The sequence below is a fragment of the Cervus elaphus genome, chromosome 12 (assembly GCF_910594005.1).
Source record: "Cervus elaphus chromosome 12, mCerEla1.1, whole genome shotgun sequence".
NCBI lineage: Eukaryota > Metazoa > Chordata > Mammalia > Artiodactyla > Cervidae > Cervus > Cervus elaphus.
Genome location: NC_057826.1, coordinates 42860104 through 42873878, shown reverse-complemented (window position 1 = coordinate 42873878; position 13775 = coordinate 42860104). Strand labels below are relative to the sequence as shown.

General features: G+C 44.2%; 1 protein-coding gene across 2 annotated transcripts in view; it reads right to left on the bottom strand.

The window, feature by feature from the left end:
• TMOD2 (tropomodulin 2) overlaps window positions 1-13766 on the bottom strand; it is a 52010-nt gene extending 38244 nt beyond the window's left edge. The window contains exons 1-2 of one of the 2 annotated variants that reach the window (XM_043920144.1): window positions 13610-13710; window positions 12799-12998 (exon numbers count right to left, since the gene is read on the bottom strand). The gene's annotated coding sequence lies outside the window, so the exon portion shown is untranslated. Of the gene's footprint in view, window positions 1-12798; window positions 12999-13609 lie in introns of both variants that reach the window. The other variant, XM_043920143.1, reaches the window with a different exon arrangement.
• Window positions 13767-13775: the final 9 nt, after the last annotated feature.

The following is a 13775-nucleotide window of genomic DNA, read 5'->3' as shown; positions in this document are numbered from 1 at the left end:
GTCAGACACAACTGAGCAACTTAGGAGCAGCAGCAGCAGCAGCAACCTATAACTTTGTCTCTCACTGAATTCATTCTGCAATGAGACATCAAGAACCCAAGCTTCATTAAGTCCTGAGACCAGGTGTGTGCTTTCAGTTAAAAGATCGTAGGTTCAAACCCCAATCAGAGTTGCATGGTTTACGCAACTCAGCGCCTTGCTTGAGGTCTCAGAGCTGGGATGTGCCAGGCCTGCGGAGTCCCCTTGGAGTGAATGCCTTCCCATCAGATTACTCTGCCTCCTTCAGCTTTCCACAGAGAACAACAATGAAAAACAATGCACTAATTGTAAGGCAGTTGTAAGGAGCAGACTTGTGTCTTTTCAAAGGGAGAGTGATGTGAAGAATACAAAATGGGGCTCATTCAGGAAAGAGAGTTTGAACCATCAGTGTGAGAAAGCATTGTCAAGAAACTCCCCTGCAAGTAAACTAAGATAGAGTCTAAAATTCTGGCTACTCTCTCCACTTTTCTCCCTTCTTTTCTTCTTTCTCCACCTCCCATTCTCTTTCTATTCTCATTTTCTTTTTGTTTCTAAAGCCATTCTCCCTAATTCTTTGTGCATGCTAAGTCACTCCAGTTGTATCTGATTCTTTGTGATCCCATGGACCGTAGCCCACCAGGCTCCTCTGTCCATGGGATTCTCCAGGCAAGAATACTGGAGTGGGTTGCCATGTCCTCCTCCAGGGAACCCACATCTCTTATATTTCCTGCACTGGCAAGCAGGTTCTTTACCACCTGGTGCTACCTGGGAAGCTGTAATTCTTTGTACCCCTAGACTATTCTTTTTTCAACTTCCTCTTTTTATACTACCTCCCTCCTAAACTTCCACTCAAAATGAAAATTTTCTCCAATCCCTTCTTTCTGGCAGAGGAACTTTACCAATCTTCTCTAGAAAGATAGTACTGTGTTCAGGAAATAGCAATGTGCTTTACTGACTGTGTTTCTCCTTTGGCAGTATTAATATCAAGCAGATCTCTCAAGGCAATAAATAACTTGCATAAACTTACTGTTTGACAGGCATGGTTCTAAAAAACAGGAATACACAGATAAATAAGATATGACCCCTTGCCCAAGGAGATCACAGCTCAGTGATAATTACATATGTGTGTGTGTGTATATACATATATATGTATATATATGTACATATGTATAGGATGTCTTCCCTACACGTCTTGCCAAAGAACCAGGGCTTTATTCTGTTCCAGATGGGGAGTTACTATACATTTTCCAATGATATATAACCTTTGATATATAGGCTGCAAAGCATGTTACAGCCTTCAGCCACTGCAGCCAGCCCAAGGGTGCACCCTGAGGGGACTCAGGATAGGAAAGAACAGAATACCGGCCCTAGTTAAGGTTCATATCAAAGGAATGATTTCAGTGAGCCCAGTCTCTTGCAGCTCCCCACACATAAAAAAGTGCAACATTCATTAACTTGAGATGTTTGGTTTTTATTAATTAATAGTAATCTTTTGATGGTCTGATTCCCTGGTTTTTGTAGCAAAAAACCCTATGTATGTGGGTTCCTAGCATACCTCTCAGAGTCATCTGAGAGACTTCTGACCAGGTTTGAGTCCTCAGAAAGTCCACTGAATAAAACACAATTCTCAGCTTTGAGGTTGTGCATTTTTGTTCAGTCGACAAGTGTTACAACAGAAATCATGTACACAGTAGGATGGGGTGGGGGAGTTGAGTAGAAACTATGAAAAAATGTGTGTTTGAGTCTTGAAGGCAAATGTCATAAGGTGGATGATGTATGCAGGGAAAGGCAACAGCATACACTAAGGTACAGGATAACAAAGTACACGAAGGACTTCCCTGGTGGTTCAGTGGTTCAGACCTTGCACTTCGACTGCCGGGGACTCTGGTTCGACAGCTGGTTGGGAAACGAAGATTCCATATGCTGCAAGGTGTGGCCAAAAGACAAAAATAAAACAAAGACAAACAAAAAAGAAAGTACATGATGCTTGGTGAATGGTTGGTGTGGCTAGAGGGGAGGAGCGGGGGGAGAGGAAACAACAAAAGACAAGGTGGGGACACCTGTGAAGGGCCTTCCCTATACGTCTTGCCAAAATCTGGGCTTTATTCTGTTCCAGACGGGGAGTCACTACACATTTTTCAAGTAGAGGAGTTGGTCTGAGAAGACTCGTTTTCAATCAGGTAATACAAATGGTAAGAATGAAAAACAGGTTGTTATGGAAAGAGACTGGATGTGGGTGGGCCACTTAAGAGCTATCGGAATATTGTTCCTCTCTCCTTATTTCTACTGTTTACCATGTACCAGTTTGTGGTTTTCTATTTTGGTGTCTTTTCCATATGCTCAGCCTCCCTTCTTTCAAACTTCAATTGCAATATTCCAGTAAAAAAACAAAACTAAAACAAACCAGAAAAACCCTATCCTACTAAAGTCAGAGAAACCAACTGGACTGTATACACTGTTTTCTGGTCCCAACTACCACTAATTTATTATGTGAGTCTGGACAAGAATCTCAGACTGCCATGCTCTTAGCTATCAAATGAAATGGTTGAACTACCCTGTCGAATAGATTCTAAGACACACAGTTTCTCAAATTTAACACTTGGAAATTGAGGACTATCCCACAACTGATGGTCCTACAATTACTCGTGACCTAGCAGTGGTCAAGAAGTCATATCTGCCATGCCTATATATACATAAATATGAAAAGCAACAGCTTCGAAACTAGCAAAAGGGGTGTCAGGGATTTGCAAAATGTCCCAGGGACTTTTCAAAAGAGTGAAACACTCTTAAAACTTAACATAAGGTTTAAGAGCCAACATCAAAGGCTTTTAGATCTTTTACAGGTTTTTAAAATTTAATTTAAATAATTTACCATTTATTTAAATTTTAAAAAATTACCACTCTTCCTGGCACAGAGGAGATATTGTGTGGAAAAGACCAGTGATTCAGAAAGTTGGAATCTGAACATGAAGAAGCTTTAAGACTATTAACCAATTCATTTCCATTTTCCCTTTTTATGTATGCACAGAGGTGATATATGATTTTTTTAAAAACTAGGCGTATTCACAGAAGCTTTATTTGTAATAGCCAAAACCATAAACAACCTGAATGATCATTAGTAGGTGAGTAGATAAACAAATTGTGGCACATCCACCTAATGGAATTGAGAAGTAGAATATTTCCTGCCATATCAGTAAACAAAGGATCTCACAGTCATCAGTGATTGCAGCTACCATCAATGCTGAGCCCCAAAGGAACTCAGGAAGGAAAAAATACCTGCCATCTAGCAGCCATCAGACCACAGTCACGCTCTACAGTAAGCCTTGAAGAAAGTCAGGATGTGAAAACATAGGATACTGGCTCCAGAGAGGTGAGGTATATATCAAAGGAATGATTTCAGTGAGCCCAGACTCCTGCATCTTCCCATACAGAGAAAACCACTAAGTTCCTTAATTTGAGATATCTGGTTTCCCTTTAATTAACAATAATCTTTTGATGTTCAGACTATTTGCCCTTTGTTGCAAAACTTCTATATAACCTGCCAACCCCATTTGCCTCCTCAAAGTGGTCTCTCAGGATTACTTGAGATGCTGTCTCCCGGGCTTGACATCCTAAAAATTCCCATTGAATATAACAAAATTCTCAAATTTTAGGTTGCGAATATTTTTTAAGTCAACAGAATCTACTCAGAAATAAAAAGTAATGAACTATTGATACACACAACAACATAGATGAATCTCAAAATGATTATACTGAATGAAAGAAGCCAGACCAAAAAGAATGTATACGGCATGGTTCCATTTGTCTACAATTCTAGAAAATGTAAACTGATCTATATGACAGCAAGCATATCAGTAGTTGCTTAGGGATGAAAGAGAGGTAGGGAGGGGAAGAGGAGTATGAAGGGGCATGAGGAAATTTGGTGGGTTTGTCATGATGGCTTCACAGGTGTATGCATTTGCAAAACTTATCAAACTTTTGCTTCAAATCTGTGCAATTTGTTGAATGTCAATTCAAAAAACTATGTGTAAATCTAGAACAGCTCTTCAATAAAGTAAAAAATATTTTTAAGAAGGGTCACTTTTCTTTTTGGTAATGCTTCATGCCTTTCAGGATCTTAGTTCCCTGGCCTGGGACTGAACCCAGGTCCCGACAGTTAAAGAACCAAGTCCTAACCACTGGACCACCAGGGAATTCCCAAGATGGGTCACATTTTAACTGGTAGTGTGGGCACTTCCCTAGCAGTCCAGTGGTTAAGACTTCATGCTTCCAATGCAGGGCATGCAAGTTTGATCCCTGATGGGGGGTGGGGTGGAGGGAGAAAGATCCCACATGCTGTGCGACGTAGACAAATGATGAAAAAAAATAAAGACAATAATTGGCAGAATTTTTCTTCACAGTGCTATGTAAAATACTGGTATATTTTATGACTGATGGTATCTTAGATAAGATTCTATTTGTAGTTCTGGTCCAGAATTCTACAAGTATACCCCAACTTCTTATCTTCCCCTGAAACAGACTAGTTTTGGTTTTCTTGATCATACCATTAATTTACCAATCGTGCGTACGTGTTCGTGTGCATGCTTAGTCGTTCAGTTGTGTCCGACTCTTTGTGACCCTGTGGACTATAGTCTGCCAGGCTCCTCTGTCAATGGGATTCTCCAGGCAAGAATACTGGAGTGGGTTGCCATTTCCTCCCTTAGGGGATCTTCCCGACCCAGGGATTGAACTCGCATCTTCTGCACTGGCAGGCAGATTCTTTACCACTGAGCCCCTTGGGAAGCTGAATCTACCAGTCACTTCCAAAACTCTGATCAGCTGAATTTCCTCCATTTCCACCCTTGTCTCACTAGTTACCACTTCCACTGGATTCTTACTGCATGATACTTTTCACATCATCCTTTTCTGTCAGTCTTGTTTTAGATCTTTGTTCCTTTGAACCTGGAGTACCCTCATTGCATTTTTAAAGGATTCTATTCTTCCCTCTAAGCCACCAGAGTACCATAATTAGATCATCTTTCTTCACACTGCAAACAAGCCACTTCCCTGATTAAGGACTAATGGCTCCCTTTTGTCTACAGAATGAAATTTACACAACCTCGCATCCTAAACTCCCACTATTTGGCTTTGATCTGCACTTTGTATTTTCTGTCTTCATAACTTTCCTAAGGGAGCCCTCCAATCCAACCAAAATGGTTTATTCACTCTCTGTGGTAGGCAGAATAATTGTGCCCTAAAGATGCCCACATGCTAATCCCCAGAATCTGGGATGTTACTTTACATGGCAAAAAGGACTGGGCGTGAGTAAATCAAGGATTGTAAACTAGGCAGACTATCCTGGATTATCTGGGTGGGCCCACTATAATCACAAAGGCTCTTAAAAGATGGGAGAGGAAGGTAGAAGAGTCAGAATGAGATTGATGACAGAAGCAGAGGGACAGAGTGATGCAATTGCTGGCTCTGAAGATAGAGGAAGGGGCCAAGAGCCAAGAAATGTGTGCAGCTCTAGAAACTGGATAAGGTCTGGGAATTAATTCCCTCCAGAGTCTTCAGAAAGAAATTCAGCTCTACTGACATGCTGATCTTAATCAAGTGAAACCTGCTTTGGACTTCCCACCTCCGAAGCAATGCCATAATAAATGTATGCTGTTTTAGGCTCCTGCATTTGTGACAGCAGCAATTGGAAACTAATATACTCCCTTATTCATGGCCTTCCATTTTACCAGATAATTTTTCTGGATGTCTTGTTTGCTCCTCCCCTCCCCATTCCCTCCTGACTGCTCTGTGCCCCAGGAAGATGATGTATTTACACGGCATCATCAGGCTCCCTTACTTTCTCACTCGTTTGGCCAACAGGAGGCACTAGCAGGAAGCTGGAGGGAGGCTGGTGCAGAAGGCAACATGGCCCACTAGTAAGCCTTCTCTAGGGCTGCCCCCACCCCTGTCTTGCTGACTTGAGGCCTGGGGGTGACAAAGGGTCCCTGTGTGGCTGGTGCCAGATTTCTGCCTTGTTGTACTCCTCACACCCTCCCTACAACTCTGCAAATAGGATCTTTATTTACATTCCCTCAAATTACTCTGTTGAGTGTGTCCTCTGTTTCTTGCTGGGACCTTGGCTGTTATTGTAATGTCACTTGGAATGCCGTTCTCTGTTCTCATGGCCTATCCATGTGCTCTGCTTTGGAGACCTGGCTCAGGTCCCAGCTCTGCGGACCACAGAATGTCAGGGCTGACTGAGGCCTGAAAGGTCATCCAGTCCAGCAACACAGATGGTTTTTCTCCTACTTCTCTGACCACTTCTTGGTCTCCTTTGGCAATTCTTCCTCTGCCTTAAGTACTGGCATGTTACAAGATCCTGTCTTCCAATTTCTTTTCTTACACTGTACATTCTCCCTGGGAGAAACTCGTCCCCTCCAAAGTTCTCATTATAATCCACATCCTGAGGACCCTCAAATCTTTGATTAAGACTTTGTTCCTTGAGGACTAGATCCACGTATTCCCACTGCTGAACCAACATCTCCACTTCACTGAATCAGGCATCTCAAATGGTAGAAGTACTTGGGTCATCTTTCCTGACAAACAGCTTCTCCTCCTCTGGAATTTCCAATTTCAGAAATGTGGCCAAGAAAGCAGGGAACCATCCTTGACATCTCCTCTTCCTGTCTTCTCCCCATTCATCAATCCAGCCCTTACCTAAACATGTTAACGATCCATCTGCCTCACTCATCTGCACTGCCACATCCAGTCTTAGTCCATTTTGATCAGTTCTTCATACAATGGCCAAAGTGATCTTTTTAAACAACTCTGCCCTAGTTACCTAAAATCCTCCTGTGGCTTCCCTTTGCCTTGAGGATAAGGTTCAGCTCCACAGTCTGACCCCTGTCATCCTCATCAGCCTCATCCTGCACTGCACCCCCCAGCTTCTCCTGGCTCCAGCCTCCTGGACGGCTCCCAACTCCTGGATCACGCCTTATGTTGTTTCCTCTGCTCAGAGCACTCTTACCCCTTCTTCGTCTGGCTGATGCCAGCTCAGCTCATCTTCCAGTCTCAATGTAAGCTTCACTCAGTTTGTAATGACCTAGAGGGGTGGGATGGGGGGTGAGTGGGAGGGAGGCTCAACAGGGTGGTGAGGCGATACATGTATACATACAGCTGATTGACATTGTTGTATAGCAGAAACTAACATGACACTGTAAAGTAATTATACTCCAATTAAAAAATAAATAAGAATGTAATCTTCAATTTCTCAAAGTTGCCTTGTTTGTAACCCCATGCAGGTCTGACTCATTCCCCACCCCAAGGCACACCCCTTGTTCAGAGCTCTTCTTGACTCTATTACAACTGCTTGTTTTATCTCTGTCTTTTTTGCTAAGCTCTGTGAGGGTGGGGACTGTATCTGTTTTAGTCACTGTTATGGTCCTGGCTCCCAGCACAGGTCTTGACCCAGGATAGGCATCCAATAAATATCAAGTGAAGGAAATGAGCTCAGAAAGGTGAAGTGACCTGTTGGTTCAAAACTCATTCCACCATATCCACAGCCTCCACTTTCTACCATGGAACTTTCTGAGGCCACCTAAGCACATAACAGTTGCTCTGCTCTCTAAATTCAACTACACCACCAAATCCTAGAGGACAGGGATGATGTCATGATTCTTTCTATTCCTGGGCCTCTTGTAGATTCATTCAACAAATATCTACTGACATCTCACCTTTTTCACTGCTGGGATAAGAGCAGTGAACAAAACAGATGATATCTCTTACCAGAGCTGAGCTTACAGTTTGGCAGTAGGAGAGACATAAGTAAGTAGTTACAATAACATGTTAATACTATGTAACAATCCCTGTTAAAACAAATTGCATATGTTGCACTAGTGCATCAGGAGGGCGTGAAAGCCAGAAGAGAAAAAAAAAAATTGCACCCTCCTGAAGCACAACTTTGAAGATTTGGGGGAAAGCTGGTTTTATTTTTAATAACAAATATAGATGTATGTGGACATATTATTCACACAGCTTTTAAAGTCAAATCACAGATTTCTGGCTCAAGGATGTCCTGCTCTAGCCCCTACCCAGGGCCCCAAGTGTTCACACTTGCCCTCTCCTCCTGTAAGTGATGCCGCAGTGGAAAGCTTCCAAACGTCATGGCAGTCGCACCTCCGGCAGAGTGCCTGTCCCATGGCGAGCTCTCAACATGCAACAAGAGACTAATTGCACGTTGGAGTGAAGCAAGTGCCAAGCAGCGCTTTCAGGAGTCCAGGTGCACATGCATACCAAGGTTAGAGAACAGAAAACAGGAGCAAGAACTGGAGCTGAAGGGAGGATGACTTGGGCCCTCCAATAACTCTTCCTATCAAAGGTATGAACCCTAAGAAGGAAAACAAGGAGTGTGGCTTTCTTTACTTCTTCCACTACCTTATTTGTATATGTATTTCATAACCGGTATGAAAGAGGAAAATCAGATACAACACAAAGTGCCCAAACTTTGGCCTCACCTCCATGCAGACTTGGAATCAAACCCAAAACATGCAGCCCTATTTAATAAGCCTGATCCAAACCAAAGACCCATTTTTACAGGAGAGTAACAAAAAATACTTGTAAAACCTAGTGAAAAGTTTTGTAAATGGGTAAAACTGCCACGAATTGCTTAGGAGTACACACGCATCTGGGAAAGCTACAAAGGACAACACATGGAAAGGACAGACATCTCAGAAGGACGAACTGGGGATCTGACCGGGAAGGATGAGCTGACCTTCCACCACACTGATGATGATTTCATCCCAAGAGGGGAAGTCAGCATGTGAGAAGTTATTATTCTTTATTATGCATCTTCAATATTTTATAATAATCTTTCAACAATGAGTGAACCAGTTTGCACAAGAGAGCCAAATCTACATTTTTTAAAACTAGTAAATTAGAAAAAAAAAATCAGCTTATCAATATATCCTCCAACAAAACAAAACAGGAATTTTTAAATTGGGGTATAGTTGCTTTACAATTTGTGTCTGTTTCTGTTGTACAACAAAATGAATCAGCTACATGTATACATATATCCCCTTCTCCACCCACCCCCATCCCACCCCACTAGGTCATCACAGAGCACCGAGCTGAGCTCCCTGAGTTATAAAGTAGCTCCCCACTAGGTATCAAAACAGGAAGTAATCCTACATATTTAATTTCTTTCTAGCTGCAGGCAAATACAAAGATGTATACAAAACACAAAGCCTGTGTTTTGGAATCTAGCTATTTCAAGATGGCTCTTTCAAGCCTTTTTTTTTTTTTTAAATAACCAAGTGGCTCCTGCCATATCCTCAGAAATCTGTACAGGAGATGCAGGACAGAGAATGGGGTGTGATAAGGAGGAATTTCAAGCAAAAAATATGAGAAAGCAATTGGAAGGGACAAGCTGAATGGAGAATGAGGGATAGATCTTACCAGAATGAAAAGCTGTCCTATCTCACAACACAAACGTGGCTATAGCTTAAACTGCTCAAAAGCAGTCTCCTTTTAAAACAGTGTGCCCACCAGTAACCACTCCCTCCAGGTTCAGAAGAGAACAGAAGACAAAAAGCATAGACCTTGGAGTCAACTAGCCCTGGATCTGATGGTTACAATTCATGTGCGAGTGACAGGCTGTCTGAGCCTCTGTCTCATCCTCGGCGAAACAGGCAGAGTAGTACTTATCTCAGAGGGTGGAGGTGATGTTTAATGTGGTGACGTATCTACCAGGAACAGCTGCTAACACATTCGAGCCCTCAGTCAAAGCCATTTCTCTTTTGTCCTAGAGTGCAGTCTTCCACATGGGCTATTTGTTCCCTCCATTATCCTTGTCAGAGTCCGTTGAACGTGGAGAGGCAGCGCCCTATAGGAACCCTGGGTCAGCGCTGCCAAGTGTAGTGAGCTGCCATGGGGAGGCTGGCCAAAGTATGAGGTAGGTTTCCACATGGGCAGGAAGTTGCCAAGAAGCTTCCTGGCTAGGGCAGAGGGCTCTAGGATGGAAATCTCACTGTCTGCTCAGACCGCCACCTGGTTTCTAATTCTCTTGGCAGGTCCTACTCCCTGTCGCTGCCCTATCCCTTTGTCTGCCCCTATTCTCTGCTTTCTAAGGAGTTCCTGTTTCTGGATTTCTGCGTACCTCCTTGCCTTCCACTTGGGTGTCTGGGTCTCCAGCTGCCTATTGGTTCTACCTATGTCCCCTCATCTTGGCTTTGGGAAGTTATGGGCTTCTCATTTCCTGACTGGCAGCAAGGGTTCTCTGCTGTTTTGTTGACAAAAGCTAGCTTCTGTCTGCTTATGAATTTTTGACTCACCTATCTTCTCTCCCTCTCCGGCATCTGTCTCCCAGTTTGGTTTTGATCAAAGCTTTGTTAAGGGTTACAGGTGCTATGTGCCCTTGGACGCATGACTGCTTATCAAGATGATATGCAAAATATTTAATAACTGGTATGAAATGGGCGTTGGCCATCAGAATGGATGTCGGCTATAAACAAGAGGGGTGGCTGACCCTGCATATATTGGCTGAACAGCTGCCCAGCTCCCTAGACTCTGGACCCCTCCCACTGCTCTGACAAGAGGCCTCCTGGTTCTTTCACTGGACTGGAACCTCAGATTTGCTCCTTACTCCTCATATCCTGGCTTGCTGCAGCTGGTCTTGTGCCTTGTTTCATGAGCTCCTATTACCCACAGTCCTAGGGCTGACCTTCTCATTCCCTCTCTATTCAGCTATCACCAGGGAAACCCAGGAATACTGATGACACACATGAAAGAGATGGGATAGCCTTGGTGTCAAACCAGGGGGGCAAAACATAAAAGCATATGAGTGTGTGTGTAGGAAAAAATCCTTGTAGAAAAAGATTCAGTATAAAATTAAAGTGTTATATCTTAAGAATTGGTTCTGTTTTCTTAGTCTGGTAGTAGGAAATCTTCTGCACCTGCCTTCTATGAGCTCCTTTGATCCGCTTATAGTCTATAAGGAAACATTTAGTTGTATGTGATTCACAAACAAAGCGAACAAGAGGAAATCCCTGAACTTCTGTCAGAAAGCTGGGTCTGTTTTTCCTCCAACATTCCCCTAATTAAAAATAGAAAGAACCAGCACCTAGAACTTCCTGCTAGAGAGGCACAGATCTTGAACTCAGAGAGAAAAGGGATAGCGCTTTCAGGATGGTTTGTGGGGAGGGCTAGAAATTCTAAGGTATGGGAATTTCAGAATTTGAGGTTGGAATTAGGGGATGGGGTGTCTTAAGAATAAACGATTGGTAGTAATTAAGACAAAGCAAGAAAGAGAACTTCTCCTGACCCTACTCACTCCTCCAACAGGACTGAAATCTTGAGTGAGCGCAGTGAGACACAGACTCACTGTGAGTTCCCTGCAGATTCACTGCAGATGTCCACACTGTCCTCTGCAATCCTTTCCCTTTATTTGCTTACCTATTTTATCGATCACCCCAATTTTTAATTTAAAAAGTTCAAATCTACAGAAAAGGTAAAAAACAGAACACCTATATACCACTCTCTTTGATTCACTGTCATCATTTTGCTACATTCTCCAGCTTCCTCCCCAACCCTTTTACTCCCCCCTACCCTGAACCAGCTGAAAGTTGCAAATGTCATGCCATTTTGCCTCTAAAACCTACATCTCAAAAGAAAATGACAGTGTCCTACATGACCACCGTACCATCGCTGCACCTAAGAAAATGAAAAGTAACTCCATGATATTTATCTAATATGTCATCCATATTCACATCTCTCCAATTGTCTCAAACTCATCAATCATAGCTATTTTTTTTTCTGATTTAAGATCCAAAGTTCACAATACCAATTTACTGTTAAGTCAGTTGAATATTTTAATCTACAATATCCTGGCCCCACCATCTTTTTGGCAGGAACATTACACAGGGGAAGTTATGACCACCTTATTGCATAACCCAACAGGAGAGTCATGGTACATGTTGGTATGCTTGATCATTCAGCCTGAGGTGATGACTTTCTCATCTCTCTATTGTAAGGACACATTTTCCCTAAGTAATATGTAGCAAGATACTTTGAAATAATGTCAAAATCCTCTTCCCCAACAACCTCTGGCTCAAAGGTTTTGTCACCTGTGGATGAATCCTTGCCTGAATCAGTTACATTAGAGTTGCAGAGCGCTGGTTTTCTGATTCTCTCGTTCCTTCTATTGTGTATTTATTATTCAAACAATGACCCATCAGTACCCATCCTCTCTATCCTCAGTGTCTGTACTCTCTGGTTACTTTCTGCTGCGGTTCCTCCCCTTCTCCTTGCTCACCACCTCTGAGGGCTCCTGCCTAGCCCTGGGGAGCCATTTACATCTCCCTTTACCTTGATGATCCCATCAGTTCACCTTCAGCCAATTAAAAACAAACACAGAAAATCCACAGCATGTTGTTGTCTACGTAGTTATAGTAATTCACAAAAATTAAAACAGTTGTAATGCATATTTATTGGATTAGACTGCAGAGAGTAGAAAAAACCAGTTCTATTTTTTAAAAAATCAAGTTGCCCAAACCCTGAAAAATCTTTCCTCCTCACTAGGTAAAACCTCCTATTCTGTCACAGTCAGGCTTTCTATAATGGTGTTGAACAGACGCACCCTCCTCGCCTTAGTTCCTTGATATGAGAGCCTTGGAAGAACAGAGGTTTAGAAATCATTTAGGCGGAACACCCCGTTTTACATGGAGAAAGAGGTTAAAAGAGGTGAAGAGACTTGCCCAGGGTCCCTTAGCTCCTTAATGGCATAGCTAGGGAAATGGGTTTTTATGATACCTGCTTCGACGTTCTTTTCATTCCCTTCCCAAGGACCTGGTGATCCCGATGTTTAATAGGCAAGAGGAAGCCCGTAGCATTCACAGCCTTCGTTGCTAATTCGCATTTTGCCTGCATCACCTTCCCATCTTTGCATACTTCAAAAATTCCCATTAGGAGCCATTATTGTCATTGTTATTATTAAAAACCAATTTTCACTCCTGCAGGTCAACAAGGAAAATTTAGGAAGACTCAAGGGAGCACATACTAACATTACTTAAACCAGGAAAAAAAAAAAAAAAAGAGTCTCACGACCTGCATCAGGCCGCTTTCGGAACGTTTCTTTCTTGGAGGCTGAAATACCCTGCGGGTGACAGCTCCAGCCGGAGTCCACCCTTCCCCGCCGCCCGATCTAACGCTGCAGTGACAGGCATTAGGCTCCAGGAGCTTGTCAAACGTTCACAAGAGAGAAGTGGGGAACAAAGCCCAGCGTGGAAACACCGGCCCCGCAGCTCAGGGAGGACAGAGACCGCGCCCTCATTGCGGCGGCCGGGGGATGCAGAGACTGCGAAGCCGCAGTGCAGCGCGTGGGACCCACACCCGCTGGGCGCCTCGCTCCCGCACAGCCCTCCACCGCGCTTTCCTCCGCGCCGCCGGCCGAGCCAAGGAGGCCAGAGGCGGTGCCGGCTCCGCGCGCCCTCCCCCCTGAGCGCCGACCCCACAGAGCATCCTCCCGCGGGCAGGGAGGGCGCGGCCGCCCCGCGCTGCTGGCCTGGGGGCTGCAGACGGCACCTCTCCCGGGGGGGCCCCTACCCACCCCCGGCGCGCTCACCCGTGCGTGAGCCCATCCCGGAGCGGGCGGTGCTGGCCGTCAGTCCGTCTGCCCCGAAGGAGCGGGGCCGGCGAGCAGGGCGGCGCCGTGGCCGGGGCGAGCGCGGCGATCAACAGGCGGCTCCCGACCGGGCGCGGCGCCGGGGCGCGCGGCTGCCTCGAAGCAG